The 15,525-nt window shown below is 36.2% G+C and overlaps 1 protein-coding gene across 7 annotated transcripts in view; it reads right to left on the minus strand.

Moving 5' to 3' along the window:
• The window catches only part of SNTG1 (syntrophin gamma 1), an 865,152-nt gene that overhangs the window by 835,099 nt on the left and 14,528 nt on the right, over positions 1-15,525 (minus strand). The window lies entirely within an intron of this gene.

The following is a 15,525-nucleotide window of genomic DNA, read 5'->3' on the forward strand; positions in this document are numbered from 1 at the left end:
TTTGAACATTATCAATCCCAAGCCTAAAGATGGAATAAATGGACGATATCTTAAGGCATCAAATACATAATTTACTAGATACTTATTCAGAATATTCATCACATCATGGAGAGCAAATTACATAGCAATTAATACTTTAATGGGGGACTTTATGACAAATACAGTAACAAACAGTGGTTAATATTCAGATTAAAGAATTAAGAATATGTTATGTAATTGACAGAGATGTCCTTTTTCCAAATACTTCTTCCTAACACAGGGTCTACTGATTTACGGAATAAAGGGTATAGTAGTAAACTCAATGAATCCTTAAAATAGAATTCTAGACTCACAGCACACAGAGAGCTTTGCAAAGTCAAACCTGATAACCTGTTTAACCACCTTAGGAGCTGTTCTTCTTTTCCCAGTGAAACAGTTGTGAAATGTTAGAATTGGGACCCCTAGAAATATTTGGCACTAGGATAATATCATACAGAATCAGGAGATTCATAAAATAAGGATAGAGTAATTGTTGAAATAATTTGGAATGGCACATTTAGAAAGATAATTTTTAAATTATCATACAGTAAATACCAAAATAATAATACATAAAATAAATTGATAATATTTCTCACATCTGCATTTATATTGTAACCACTTCATATGTTTTATAACCACTGTGAAATTAAATTTTTCTGCTTTAATTTTTAAAAAACGTTTTAAAAATAATAAGTGCATTAACCAAATTATCACTAACAAAAACTAAGCATTCAAACTTGTGATTGCTTAAAAATATTTACTGAACTAAAATGAAAATAAAATTCAAATGCAATACACCACTGATGCAAAAGTTTATTTTTCTAAGAAAGACCCATGTTACTAGAAGAGGAAATGCAATCTAATTTGGAAGAAGTAGAAACATAGAGATAGTTCCATCTAAATAACTCTTATATTTAATGTGGGGATCACAGTGAAATTTCAAAAACATGAATTACAAGGCCAGAGGGTTAAGGATTACAATTCTACAAGTTGAGCAAAATAGTAATCATTTGGAAACATAGTAATGTTGGCTCAGGACTGTAGAGAGGGGGATCCTAGCACACTCTCATAGCTTTTATCCTAAATTCATTCTCTATAATTCCCAGCCTTAATAAGTAATCCTGTTCTTCTTTATTATATATTTCAGGAAAAGCAATAATAGTTTCAGATGTCTACATTATCCTAAAATGCCAGCACATGTAACTCGTGCTTAATATTTATTACTAAAATAATTACTAGAACATATGCTTTGTCTTCATCCTATAACACCCAATCTTGCAATTTTTTCCTTTTTTGACAGATTTCTCCACTAGTTTGGTGACTTCCTATTGCCAGGCAAGGGGTACTGCCTGTGAGTCACATAATTTGGGTGCAGTCCTGGATTTGTGTCCTTTGAAAAGTCACTGAGCTATCCCTTCAAATACTACCTTATTTTTTAATAGGCTGGCCATAACTATTAAATATCTTAGAAGAAATTTATTGAGCAACAAAATAAACAAAGAAGTAATGTATTATAGCCAAAAGTATAAAATAAATATCCGTGAGTCCATACTGATACATTTAATGATTAAATAAATGAACAAGTGTAGGAGAAGGGACAAATACCTCATGAAGAATTTCAAATAATTTTTGTAGATAGTCTGCCTTCAAGGAGGTGGAACCTAAGTTTCTGTAGTGACTTCCTTTCAAGAGTATACCACAGAAAGGGCAGGGTAGGGTGAGCAACTTTCTAGTAGAGAATGCTGGGAAACACTACCTCAGCCAGGTGACCGAGGTCAATATCAACAGTAAGTCAGGTTGACAGTAGGCAGCCTTGATATGATGTGATGAAAATGGCACTTTACCTCTGTGATCTTCCTCCTCAAAACCCGTAACCCTGCTCTAATCATGAGAAAAACATCAGAGCAAGCCCAATAGAGGGGCAACCAAACTACACCTGACAGTACTCCTCAAAACTGTTAGGGTCATCAAAAAAACAAGGACAGTCTGAGAAACTGTCAGTCAAGAGGAACCTAAAGAGACATGATATTAAATGTAATGCGATATCCTGTATGGGATCCTAGAGAGAAAAAGAACACAGAGAAAAACTGAAGGAAACCTGAATGAACTGTGGACTTTAGTGAAAAATAATGTATTAATATTGGTTCATTAATTGTAACAAATAAGCCGCAATGTTAATAATAGGGAAAACTTGGTATGGCCTATATGGAAACTCTCTGTACTATCTTTGTAATTTTTCTGTAAATTTAAAGATGTTCTAAGAAATAAAGCTTACTTTTTGAAAAAGAAGTTTATTGTATGTAAGACATTTTTAAGCTGGAAACTGATATGTAAATGAAGGCTATGATCATTATTGGTTAATTTTTTCTCTTCTCCAGTCTTGGATATGATTCACTCATTCCAAATAGAGCATCTATTAAGAAAACTTCTTACCAGATTATTTGACCAAGGTTTAGAATGCCTCCTTTACTCGATTATACCAATGTCCTGTTGGAACGGCAGACGCAGACTAGTCTATATTTAGCACACACTTCCCCCTTTTGTCCTATTGATCTATATTTATCTATAATCATTTGTAGGCATTCTCATATGCACCACCAGATTTTAAGTCTCTTGACGGCAAACACACAACTTTTGAGTCTAAACATTTCTCTTCTCTTTTATCCTAGTACCTTGCTCTCAGTAGGCTTTCCAGACTAATAAAAATCTATTACTCCAAAAACAGGTAAATATAAAATGGCAAAGCAAGACAGAATTGCCTTTGGAGGAAAAGAATCACTTATATAATTTTAGGCAGATTGAGGGGCCAGTCTGGTGGCGCAGCAGTTAAGTTCGTACATTCCGCTTCGGCGGCCCAGGGTTCCCCAGCCCGGATCCCGGGTGTGGACATGGCACTGCTTTGCAAGCCATGCTGTGTTAGTTGTCCCACATATAAAGTAGAGGAAGATGGGCACAGATGTTAGCTCAGGGCTAATCTTCCTCAAAAAAAAAATTTAAACAAATAATAAATAATTTTAGGCAGATCGAAATAGATTAGAATGACAAATTCAGCCTCTATCCAGAAAGCTTCCTATCCTTTTATTACAGACTTTATTACAGAGTTCATGGTATCTGCTAGTGAAGCATGACATAGACTTCCACTTAGGAATGCCTGTCAGGTGCATGAAGTAAATGGGTGCACGTGGCAGGGTTGGGCATCCCAAGTCCAAAGGTGCTAACTCAGGCTGTCAGCAATGATCCACATTAATGTTAAGGATGTGAGAAGGCCTCTATGCCTGACATTAAGTGCTACTTTTTATTAAAAATTGTGCTGAGTGTTTTGAGATAAGCAATTATTGTTTAATGAGTTTCAGTGAGAAAGTCAGAATTAAGATAAGGTGTGACATCAGGATGTTAACAGTAATATCAATTATAAGTGGGGTGACCATCTTGGACCCTCTAAGAAGTGTAGGAGAGCTGTAAACACAGCTTGGTCTGTGAAGAGGGACTCCATTATTGTAGAAGAATTGTTTGATCTGTTGGGTGACATCAAGTCACCTCAAAAGGAAGAGCAGGGAGCCATATTTTCTCTGGAAGGTGGGTGAAAGGTCAAAGGGGAAGTGTCATATAAACCTACCTAAGGGCTGAGTTAGTTTATTTATGCCTTGTCAGGCCTTGAGCTCCAAGTAATATGGGCTAAAGAGTTTATCTTGGAAAGATGCTTGTCCTCTCAGATACACCTTACAAAGGGGCATTTTATTGGTGAAATCTGTCTAGATAATGCTCTAGCCTAAATGTCCAAGATGGTTCCTAGAGTGCATTAAATATTGCTCCATCAGAGCTACCTTAATTTTATCAATTAAAGTTTACTAGACTTAGAATATCAGTTCAAAGATCATTTCCTTAGGGCAGTCATTCCTGACACCTCAGACTAGGTATTCATGGTGGTAGCATCCTGCATTTCTCTCTCACGATATTATGCTCTCACATTTTACATTTTCACTTGTATGATTATATGTTTAATATTTCTCTCCCCCACCAGATTATAAATTCCACGAGGGCAGGGCCATGACTGTTTTGTGTTCTCTGTCGCTAGCACAATATCAAAAGCATAACAGAACTCAATAAATATTTACAAAATGTTATTTGATGAAAGGGACTATACGGAAATGCTTTCTGTTGAAAATATCATCTCTCCTTGAGCAAATTAAAAAGGAGGTCAAACATTAGAAAAGTTTGCTTGGTGATTCTGGAATCAAAACCAATGATTTAGTTATATGAATTAAATAATGTATATAATCAAGTTAAAAGACAAAGCATGTTGGGATAAGGATATATCTGCCACTGTAACTGGATCAGCCATCCCTGATTCTACTTAGACAGTATTTCTCGAGTTAATCTCCTTTTTCCCTAAACTAACCAGCTGCCACTCACCCTGAGTGGACACAGCCTTTCTTCAGATATGTTGCCTGGTCAATGCATCTGATAAAGACTGTCTAGTTTATTGTCTATAGACCCAATTTCTGAGATCTTTCAGGCCATTTGGTTTATGCCTTTGTGCCGCCTCCAGGATTCAGTGCACAGTGTCTCTGTAATGGGTTGGTCCAATCTCAGCACCTCAAATTTCAGGAACTTCAGATTATACAGAGCAAATCCTGACAGAGTCAAATCCCAGGAGCAAGAAATCATTGCATGCTAATCAAATCCAAATATCCTCTAGTGTATCATTTTATTGATTTTTAAAGCTTTCCACTTTAGCTTATTCCACTTTATATATTTTGTTGCTCCTCTTTTTCTTTTTAAAATAAAAGGCAGAGAGGAGACGCTCTCACTCTAATGGATCCTGGAGCTTCTGAGGATCTGCTGTATTCCCAAGAAGCCCCATGTTTAGAATTTCTTCTGAAACTCAAAGCTCTTCAGAATAGAGGAATTGAGGGTCAGCCTTATAAAAAAGAAGAGATAAGAATAGAACATACTAAAGAGCTAGAGAACAAGTTGTTCAGTCTGGTTACTTTACAAGTTTTATTGACTGATAGCTTCAAAGAGTCAGAGCCAACTCAAAATCATATGTCAGGAATTGGACATACAAAAAAATAAAGTATGGTACATTGCTTTTTATTTAATGAGCATTTATTGTGTGTCTACTAAGTGGTCAAGGGCAAGGGGCTTTTAAAAAGCTGTGAAAGGCCACATGCAACGGTATTCTATCATTCCGTTAAGCTATTTATTGACATTTGATTTTAAATAGACAACTTGCAGATGGGATCCTAACAGCTGAAAAAATTAGAAGAGATTCTAAAAAACACTAGTAATGACAAAAATACAAATTCAAATGCCAACATATTAATTTTCACTCAACAGAATGGCAAAATTAAAGAGTGAAGTATGCCAAAGTTTATCTACAATGTGAGAAAATGGAAATCCTCATGCACTACTGGAAAGAATATAAATTCAAAGAGCCATTCTGGAAAATAGCCTGGCAGTGGTTAATGAAATTAAAAGTGTGAAAACTTTCTGACCCTGCAAACCCATAAGTCAATAGGAGACGTTCAAAGACTTTATTCCAATATTATGCATGATATCTGGTAATTGAAAGCAATCTGTGGGTCCATCTCTAGAAGACGGGTAGGTAAAATATGGTAGGTCACTATTATGGGATACTATGCAGCACTTAGGAGTATTTGAACTACAGGAAGATAAACAACATAATGATATCTTCACAAACATTGCTGAAGGAAAAAGTGATAACAGAACTAGATGTGCAGCACAATACCATTTGTGTAGACTTAGAACATACACAAAATGTTACCTATTTTGTAGGGATATTTTCACATTTAAAAAGATCTTTCTTTTACGTTCACCACTCACCTCTGTACCACAGGAGGCCGACCTGAGTAGACTATATCAGATGGCTTTCTTTTCTCTGGTTTCTACTTGGATGAAACCAATGAGAGGCACCAGCAGGAGATAGCAGGGCTGGGGAAGAGAGTTTGGGGCTTTGCTCTCAAGCTCCCTGCCTGTGAAGTCGTTGCAGTGGCTAAGTCATTCTTTAAGAAAACACAGGTCCTGGCAGGCAACCCTGTCCATACAATCATCTTCTCTGAAATGAGGTGAGTGCTCCCATCCTCCATCCTCTGTCCCTTCAGGCACCTCCCAGTGGGAGACCACATGCTCTTATTGTTTCCCTATATCCTGCCTACACTGCGTAAATAATCCATTTATTAAACTCCCTTTGAATTATCAACTTTCATTGATCTATGTTTCCTGCTGAGACACTAACTGATAGTAAGTAGTATACTTAATAAACTCCTGTCATGAAGTTCAAGAAAATAATGAAAGAAAGTGAGAGAGAGAGGGAGAGAGAGAGAAAGGGTTGCGGACTGGCAGGAGGGAGAAATAGCACTAAATGTTAGGCACTGGCAGACCAGTAGAGCAGTTAATTTGAATCCTGACTATCTAGCCATGATTGTCAACTTGAGTATTCAATTTAATAAATACGCATCATGTTTCTTCATCCATAAAATGGAGATTAGAATGTTACCTACCTCGTAGGATTCTTATACAGATTAAATTAGATATGGCATGAAAAGTGCTTAGCAAACACTGAGATGATATTTTTATTTTGCAACATATCATGGGGAATGATCAAACATACATGAGATTAGAGAGAAAGGTGGGCTCAGCTTGTGAAGAGCTTTGCAGATTACACCTAGAAGTTACCCTGTCAGTTGTGAGCAGCCAGTGGATGTTAATAGGCAAGGGCATGGAAAGATTAGGATTTGTGTTTCAGAAAATAAGCCTGAGAGTGGTATGGATTTGGAAGTAGTCAGGGGACCAATGAGGAGACTGCTAGCACAGCCACAGAGTGGAGAAGCCAGATTCAAAGAAAAATACAAGGTAGAATTTAAAAGTGTGGGCCAGCCCATGGCTGAGTGGTTAAGCTCGCACACTCCACTTCAGGGGCCTGGGGTTTTGCTGGTTCGATCCTGGGTGCAGACATGGCACCCCTCATCAAGCCATGCTGAGGTGGCATCCCACATAGCACAACCAGAAGGACCTACAAGTATAATACACAACTACGTACTGGAGGGCTTTGGGGAGAAGAAAGAGGAAAAGAAAAAGATTGGCAACAGATGTTAGCTCAGGTGCCAAACTTAACAAAGAATTTAAGACTGATTACTGATAGGATATGAAAAAGCAAGCAGAGAGGCAAAGTCAACGACAATGCCCAAATTACTAGCTTGTGGATGTTTGGAATAACGTTTCACAAATAGAGGAACCCAAAAGAAGAGGGGGAGGTAGTAAAAGAGAGAGGGAGAGAGAGAAGAGAGCACAGTGTCTTCAAAAGAGCTGAACAAGTTTTAAAGAGAAATGTAAGATCAAAGTCTAAAAAAGTCACAGATTGCATTTGATTGCTATTTTTCATAAATGCCTTTTAACCATATATTTGTTGAAAAATCCTGGTCATTTGTCCTACATTCTCCACATTCGGATCCAGCTGACTGAACCCCGGGGGAGGTGTTTAACATATTTTTTGTCTCCCATATTTCCAGCAAAATGGTAGTTAGGTTTAGATCAGCACTTTTCAATAGAAATGTAATGCAGGCCACATAGGTCATTTTAAATTTTCTAATAGCCACCTTTAAAAAGTACAAAGAAACAGATGAAATTCGTTTTTATAACAGTTTTAGTGAGGATTAAGTGACACCAACAAACTGCACATGTTTAAAGAGCAAAATTTAAAACTGTCACCACAATCAAGATACTGAACAATTTACTTGAATCAATTTGGCAATTTATCTCTTACTTACCAAACGTGAATGATACTTTTAAAATTTTCTAAAACTGCAAGTTGCATCATAATTCTTAAGAGTATTAAATTCACTTTAAAATAAACTCATACTATTATTAAACAGGGAAGTTGTAGCAAAAGTGGCTTTAATCCTTTCAACACAGTGAAATTTTCAAGGCAAATAATTAGAGGAGCCACATATAAAAAGTAAAAGAAAATGTTCCTTTTATCTAGCTCAATATTTTAATTTATTTTTTAAAGATATTACTTTAGTTGACATAATTTTGGCCAACTCTGCTAACAATCCTTACTCACGCACTGAGTCTTTAAGCATCAATTTGCAATGCCTCCTAGGTCCTTGCGTTTTGGAAATTCAACCATTGCCAACTAAGTCCATAGGATCCGTTCTAAGGAGGATTCTATTCAGTGTTCATAAACATTTTTTAGGTTTAACTTTAACTGGTTTCCATTGAGTTCATTTTCACATTATCAATTAGTTCCTTTAAACTGTGATTGCCAAAGTTCATTGCTTTCTGTGGCCATTGAAAGATCACAGATATTGTAGCACGGCATTTAAAAAACAGAAATGATACAACCATATCTCATGGTCCAGTAGGGAAAATGAATGGAGAATTGACATGAGAATAACAATTTAAAACACCACAAAATGAGCACATCTATCAGGCTTTCTGGAGAATTGTAGTGTTGGGTTTTCAGTGGCCAAGGTATTGGAATTCTAGCTTGCATCCACTGAGCCAGAGCTGAAGGTTGAGAACACAGAACTGTGCCAGGTATACAGGAGAAAGGCCATGGATGACAGACATACAAATCTGGGTGCTGCAAACCTTGGTTCAATCTTTGCCATCTGTCTTAACCAGGACTGAGAAGGCAGGGACCAGCATTTATTTGGACAAAGCCACCTCCTCTGCTTCAATGATTCTTTCTTGTGTCAACCCTCCCTCCTCACATGGACCCATTTTTTCCAGTCACCTAGCATTTCCCACAAGTAAAATCTTCCTAAGCATCTCTGCCTGTGCTTAACACCAAAAAGTGAATAATGGCTTTGAGGGCCCTTAATAAAGGAAATAATATGTGGGTCACTGATGATATGCTTCTAATTCCTTACTCCATTAGGATGTTCTGCAAACATTTCTTCTCAAAAGACAAGATCAGAACATCCACAAAAGTTGTAAACACACACACACACACACACACACACACACACACTTCTACTTCACTGCTCTCTCATTCCAGAGACAAGATTAGGATTTGGCAAGTCTAGAATAGGGCCTAGAATCCATAGTTTTGTTAAAAGAGTCCCAGAACTGCTTTGCTGATTTTCTTGACAGGTAATCTAGAAAACTTCATTTGCTTCCCTCAACCTTTATGGTATTGTATGGTTTGAAATTACTAGTGCTAAATAAGTATTGACATTGATTTCTCATGCCTTCTCACAGAAATAAATAGTAACTTTTATTTATTTATTTATTTTTAGGAAGACTGGCCCTGAGCTAACATCTGTGCCCATCTTCCTCTACGGAATAGTAACTTTTAAAAACAAGGTTAAGACTTTTTCGCCAAAAGTTCAAAGCAAAGCAATTCCTTTATTTCTGTATTTGTCTCCAGGCTTCTTACCTAATCCTGTCAGAGATCTATTTGTAACATACAGGCATAAACTTGTTTAAACTGTTTGGCTGGTTAGGTATTTCATGCTGAAACACATATTTCCCTAGGCAATTAAATTTCAAATGAACTTATTTACCTGTTCAGATAGGATATTTTCATATGCACACACAAACATATTGTTTTTATTTTTGCACCTGTATTTTTGGTGAAATGTCACACTAACTATAGGTAATCATAACAATAACAATTACTTTTGTGTTTACTTTGCATTTATTTTCTTTTTGGAACAAACACTGTCACTAGACACATACCCTTGAGGGGAATGCTTTCCAGGAAATACTTCAGTCACATCTCCCTGAGATCTCTCCCACTCTTGCATTAATCTTCCCTTTCTCAATCATAGCATTTTTTCCTTGCATTAGTCATTTAATATTCAAGTGAAATGGGGCTCTAACTCTCATGAATTAGGTAATTTGCAAATACCATTCTATCATGCTTTCCCCTAAAAAAGGTCTACATGACAATATGCCAAAGAACATATTACACATTTTATATTTATATTCTATGTCTAACATATGTATATATTATAATGTATATTATATAATACATGTGCATTATATATTATATATAATATTGTGTATTACATATAGTACAATACTATATATGATATTATTATATACTATAATATAGCATGATAATATACTATTATACATTATATATGTATGTTATATATATTATAAACTACAATACATATTGAGGAGAGGTATACATGATCAGGAAAGATGACCACGAGACGGAAAGGTGTTTGTTGCAACATATGTGTGCAAACATGTGTTTGTACACATAATCAGAAAAGATATCTGGGTTGAAGTAAGCTATATGTGACAAGAACTAGAGAATAACAGAGTCAAATGTAGGTTAAGATTTTGGGCAGCAGCCTAGGCTCACTCATTAGATAAGAGACTTGCTCTTGCTCACACACACGCTAGTCTCATAAACTGTACCATTCACTTCTCTGCCTAAGCATATTTGATTTCTGTTATGAACTTATTGAATCACAGGAAAAAGTAAATATTTGGGATATAAGTTATTATATATATTTATTTATTCTTTCATATATATGCCTTTTCTCTTTCCCAAATAATATCTAAGCTAATCAGAGACCACATAATATGAATTGCTATCCCTTTCAAACCTTCTAAAATCTAGTTCTGGAAGTTACAAATAAATATTCATCACATGAATGAATGAGCATCAAGCAAGATGCAATAAAACTGAATGGGCTCACACTTGCCTGTTTCAAAACGTAGTGCAAAAGTACAGTGAAAAGAGTGTGTGGTACTGGGATGAAAATAACATGTAGATCAATGGACAAAATTCAGAATCCAAAAATAAACCTTACATCTGTGGCCAACTGATTTCCAACAAAGGTGCCAAGATCATTCAACGACAAAAGCATAGACTCTTCAATAAATGATGCTGGGACAACTGGACAGCCACAAGCAAAAGAATTAAGTTGTCTGCTACAACACAGCACATACAAAAGTTTACTCGAAATGGATCAAATACCTAAACATAAGAGCTAAAACTGTAAAACTCTGGGAAGAAAGCATAGATGGATATCTTGGTATCTTGGATGAGGCAGTGGTTTCCTATGTATGGCACCAGTATCACAGGCAAAAAAACAAAATATAAAACAGATAAATTGGATTTCATCTTAATTAAAATCTTTTGTGTCTTAAAGGACATAATAGACAAAGTGAGAAAAAGCAACATATACAATTGGAGAAGATATTTTCAAATCATATATCTGATAGGTTCTAGTACCCAGAATATATAAAGAACTCTTACAAATCATTAGCAAAAAGACAAACATCCCAGTTAAAAAATGGGCAAAGAATTTGTATAGAGATTTCTCCAAAGAAGATACATAGATATCCAATAATCACATGAAAAGATGCTTGCTGGGAGCCGTGGCTACATCATTTGATCGGCTGTTTGACAGGGTCCAGCCGATTAATGCCTAGGGGTGCAGGGTTGCCCCTTGGTGAAGAATAGCGGGCCAGCCCCTCACATAGTTCTGAAACCTGTGCTGCTTCTAATTGCCCTTCATTCCTTTTCCTTTCTTAACCTCCAGTTTTCACTCCTTTGGGTGGCTGCTTGGGAGGCACTACCTCCTGGGAAAATTAGATATAGTAAGAGAATGTGACCACCTGCAGGTAACTTTCAAGATATTTTTCAGTTAATTATCGGAGGAGCACACAGTCCCATTTGAGACAATCAGAAAGGAATCCTGCCCAGATAAGATGTCGAATTAGGTTTATGGCCTCTGTCTGGTTAATGTTTCCTTCTCCCTCCAGTTCTTTGTCTAAATATATATATGCATCATCCTTCTAAGTTTGCTGGTTAATTGGATGATCAAGAAGTATCTATATATTATTCTTGACCTTCTGCTTTCTGTTAAAATGTTATAGAGGTTTTCTCCTAAAAGCAATAAATAATAAACAATTGATGAGTAGAAGGGTCGAGGGGTGCAGGGATGACCCACGGTGAAGAATGGCCGGCCGACACCCCTGATATTTTCTGAATTATATGCATGCTTTCTAGCAAGGTTATGTCTATACTTATTTCTGTTTTTTATTCTTGAAGATATATAGTTTAGCTTAGCTTTTCAGCCCTTTACTTTACTAACAAAATGATACTTTCTCCGGCAGTGTGCTTAAGGGACTATTAGCTCTACAATTTAAAAGACAAAGGAATGCTTCCACCCCCTAAAGGGCGCGAAAATGTAAAGATGTTTAACTGCCCGCTGAGAATGCAGATAGCCCTGGGGATAAGATACCCTGGAGTCGCCTTTTGTTCCCATTAACCATCTACACTAATGGCATAAATGATTGAGGGAGGTAGGGATGGCTCCACCAGGATGTAACCAAACGGACTGCTGTCCTGTCCGGAGGCCCGGACCTTCTCTCTTTGATTTAACTTTACCTTGAATCACAACAGACGCCTAGGTACCTATCTCCTTTAGCTTAGAGACAACAAACACTAGCTAATTGCGGAGAAGACTACCATTAACCTTATGCTCTATAGAATAGAATGCTAATAAATATTCTTGTGCTCGTTCTTTACTTCCCTATCTCTCTGAGAATATTTGTAGAACTATTTCTGTACTAATCCTGAAAAATATATAAACGACAGTTGTGTACAGTAAAGTTGGACTTGCTAACACCAACCCAAGTCTCACGTCCCCTTTATTTTCCCCTCATTGCGCCGACGCCGTCCATCCCTCACGAACCTGGACTCCGCCGGGGCGGGACCCCGGCAGATGCTCAACATCACTAATCATTAGGCAAACGCAAACCAAAACCAGGAGATACCATTACACACACTAGGATGGCTATAAATAAAAAGACAGACAATAACAAGCATTGATAAGGATGTGACAAATTTGGAACCTTCATGCACTGTTGATGGGAATGTAAAATGGCGCAGCTGCTTTGGAAAATAGTTTTGCAGTTCCTCAAAATGTTAACCCACATGACGAAGCAATTCCACTCCTAGGTATATAACCAAGAAAACTGAAAATATATGTTCACATAAAAACTTGTTCATGATTGTTAATATTAATGACTATTCATAATGGCAAAAAATGGAGAAACACCAAAATGTCCATCAACTGATGAATGCATAAACAATGTGTGGTACATTCATACAATGGAACATTATACATCTATGAAAATAAATGAAGTACTCACTCATGTTACAGCATGAAGAGACTTTGATAACATTATCCTAGGTGAAAAAATCCAATCACAAAAGACCACAGATTTATCATTTCATTTATATGAAATGTCCAGAATAGGGAAACCTATGCTGAGATAGAGATAGAAAGTAGATTAGATGTTGCCAAGGTCTGAGAAGAGGGGAAAATGGACAGTGACTGCTAACAGGTACATAGTTTCTTTTTGAGTGATGAAAGTGTTCTGAAATTAGATAGCGGTAACTGTTGCAAAACCTTGTGAATATACTGAAAACCACTGAATTTTATACTATAAAAGGGTAAATATTATGTTATGAGAATTATATCTCTATGTATTAAAAAAAGCAATAGTGAGCAAAGAATTGTCAGCACATCTAAAGAAGTGCTAACTAAAAAAAAACAGCAATAATGACTAGGTTTGAGATAGTTAAAAGTGTGTAACTTAACACAGTACCGAACATCAATAACAAAAGATAGGATATTAACCAAGAGTAAATCTAGGTGAAGGGACCATAGGTGTTTATTGTACTATTATTTCAATCTCTTTGTAAGATTCTAATTTTTCAAAATAAAAAGTTAGGGGGGCCAGCTCCATGGCCGAGTGGTTAAGTTCGCGTGCTCCACTACGGCAGCCCAGGGTTCGGATCCTGGGCGTGGACATGACACCACTCGTCAGGCCACGTTGAGGAGGTGCCCCACATCCCACAACTAGAAGAACATGCAACTAACATATACAACTGTGTACAGAGGGGTTTGGGGAGATTAAGCAGAAAAAAATAAAAACAAAAAAAATTAAAAGTTAGAAGGAAAATGAATGCAATTGCATTGAGGATAAACAACAGGACAAAAATTTTATGTAATATTAATCTTCTTTGAAAAGGTAGACGTTCACTCAACAAATACTTTTGAGCACTCACTATGTGGTAGACAAAGTACTAGGAACTCAAACAGAGAAAGTGGGTCTTTTCATAGCTTGGTAGTTCACTTCTTTTTATCCCTGAATAATATTCCACTGTCTGTATGTAGCACAAGCTTATTTACCCATTCAGCTACTGAAGTACATCATGCTTGCTTCCAAGTTTTGGCAATTATGAATAAAGCTGCTGTAAACATCTGTGTGCAGGTTTTTGTATGGACATACATTTTCAATTCATTTGGGTAATATCAAGGAGCACGGTTGCTGTACTGTATGGTAAGAGTATGTTTAGATTTAGAAGAAACCACCCAATTGTCTTCCAAAGTGGTTGTGCCATTTTGCTTTCTGACCAGCAATGAAGAAGAGTTCTTTTTGTTCCACATCCTCACCAGTATTAGGTGTTATCAGTGTAGTGGTTTTGAATTTTGACCAACTAATAGGTATACCATAGTATCCTATTGTTGTTTTAATTTGCATTTCCCTGATGACATATGATAAGGAACATCTTTGCATATCTTTTTTGCAATCTGTGTATCTTCTTTGGTGAGGTGTCTGTTCAGGTCTTTTGCCAGGTTTTTTAATTGGGTCGTTCATTTTTTTATTGTTGAGTTTTAAGAGTTCTTCATATATTTTTGATAACAGTCCTTTATCAGATATGTCTTTTGCAAATATTTTCTCCCAATCTTTGACCCGTCTTCTCATTCTCTTGACATTATCTTTCACGGAGCAGAAGTTTTTAGTTTTGTGAAGTCTAACTTATCAATTATTTCTCCAATAGATTGTACCTTTGGTGTTGCATCTAAAAAGTCATCGCCATACCTAAGATTGTCTAGATTTTCTCCTCTGTTGTCTTGTAGGAGTTTTATAGTTTTGCATTTTACGTTTAGGTCTATGATCCATTTTGAGGTAATTCTTAAGAATGGTGTAAAATTTGGATCTAGATTCACTTTTTTGCACGTGGATATCCACTTGTTCCAGCACTATTTGTTGAAAAGACTCTACTTATTTTCTTACTAATTTCTTTTTTAATTAAATGGTATTGATTAAAGACCATACTCTTAGACCTTTAAACCTTTGAAATTTGGCAGGATTTTCTAGGAGGCACAATATATGGTCAAGTTTTTGTAAATGTATTTGTGAACTTATAAATAATATAAATTGTAAGCCATCTATATTTGTACATATTGTTAATTTGCATACTCATATCCTTATTTTTTTGTTATGGACTGTGTGAAAGATTATAAAATCAAGTACATCTGGCATTAACTAAAATCTCTTCTTTGAAAATCAATAAGTGTGTGGAAGTACTATTGAATTGTTTAAGCTTCTGCATTAATTCTAAGAAAAATATTATTGTTTTACACCTACAGCGTATCAGAAACTAGTACTCATAGAGCAAAAGTAACTGGTATAAAACCATCATTCATCAGTGGA

Source organism: Equus przewalskii, chromosome 8, assembly GCF_037783145.1.
Source record: "Equus przewalskii isolate Varuska chromosome 8, EquPr2, whole genome shotgun sequence".
NCBI classification, from domain to species: Eukaryota; Metazoa; Chordata; class Mammalia; order Perissodactyla; family Equidae; genus Equus; species Equus przewalskii.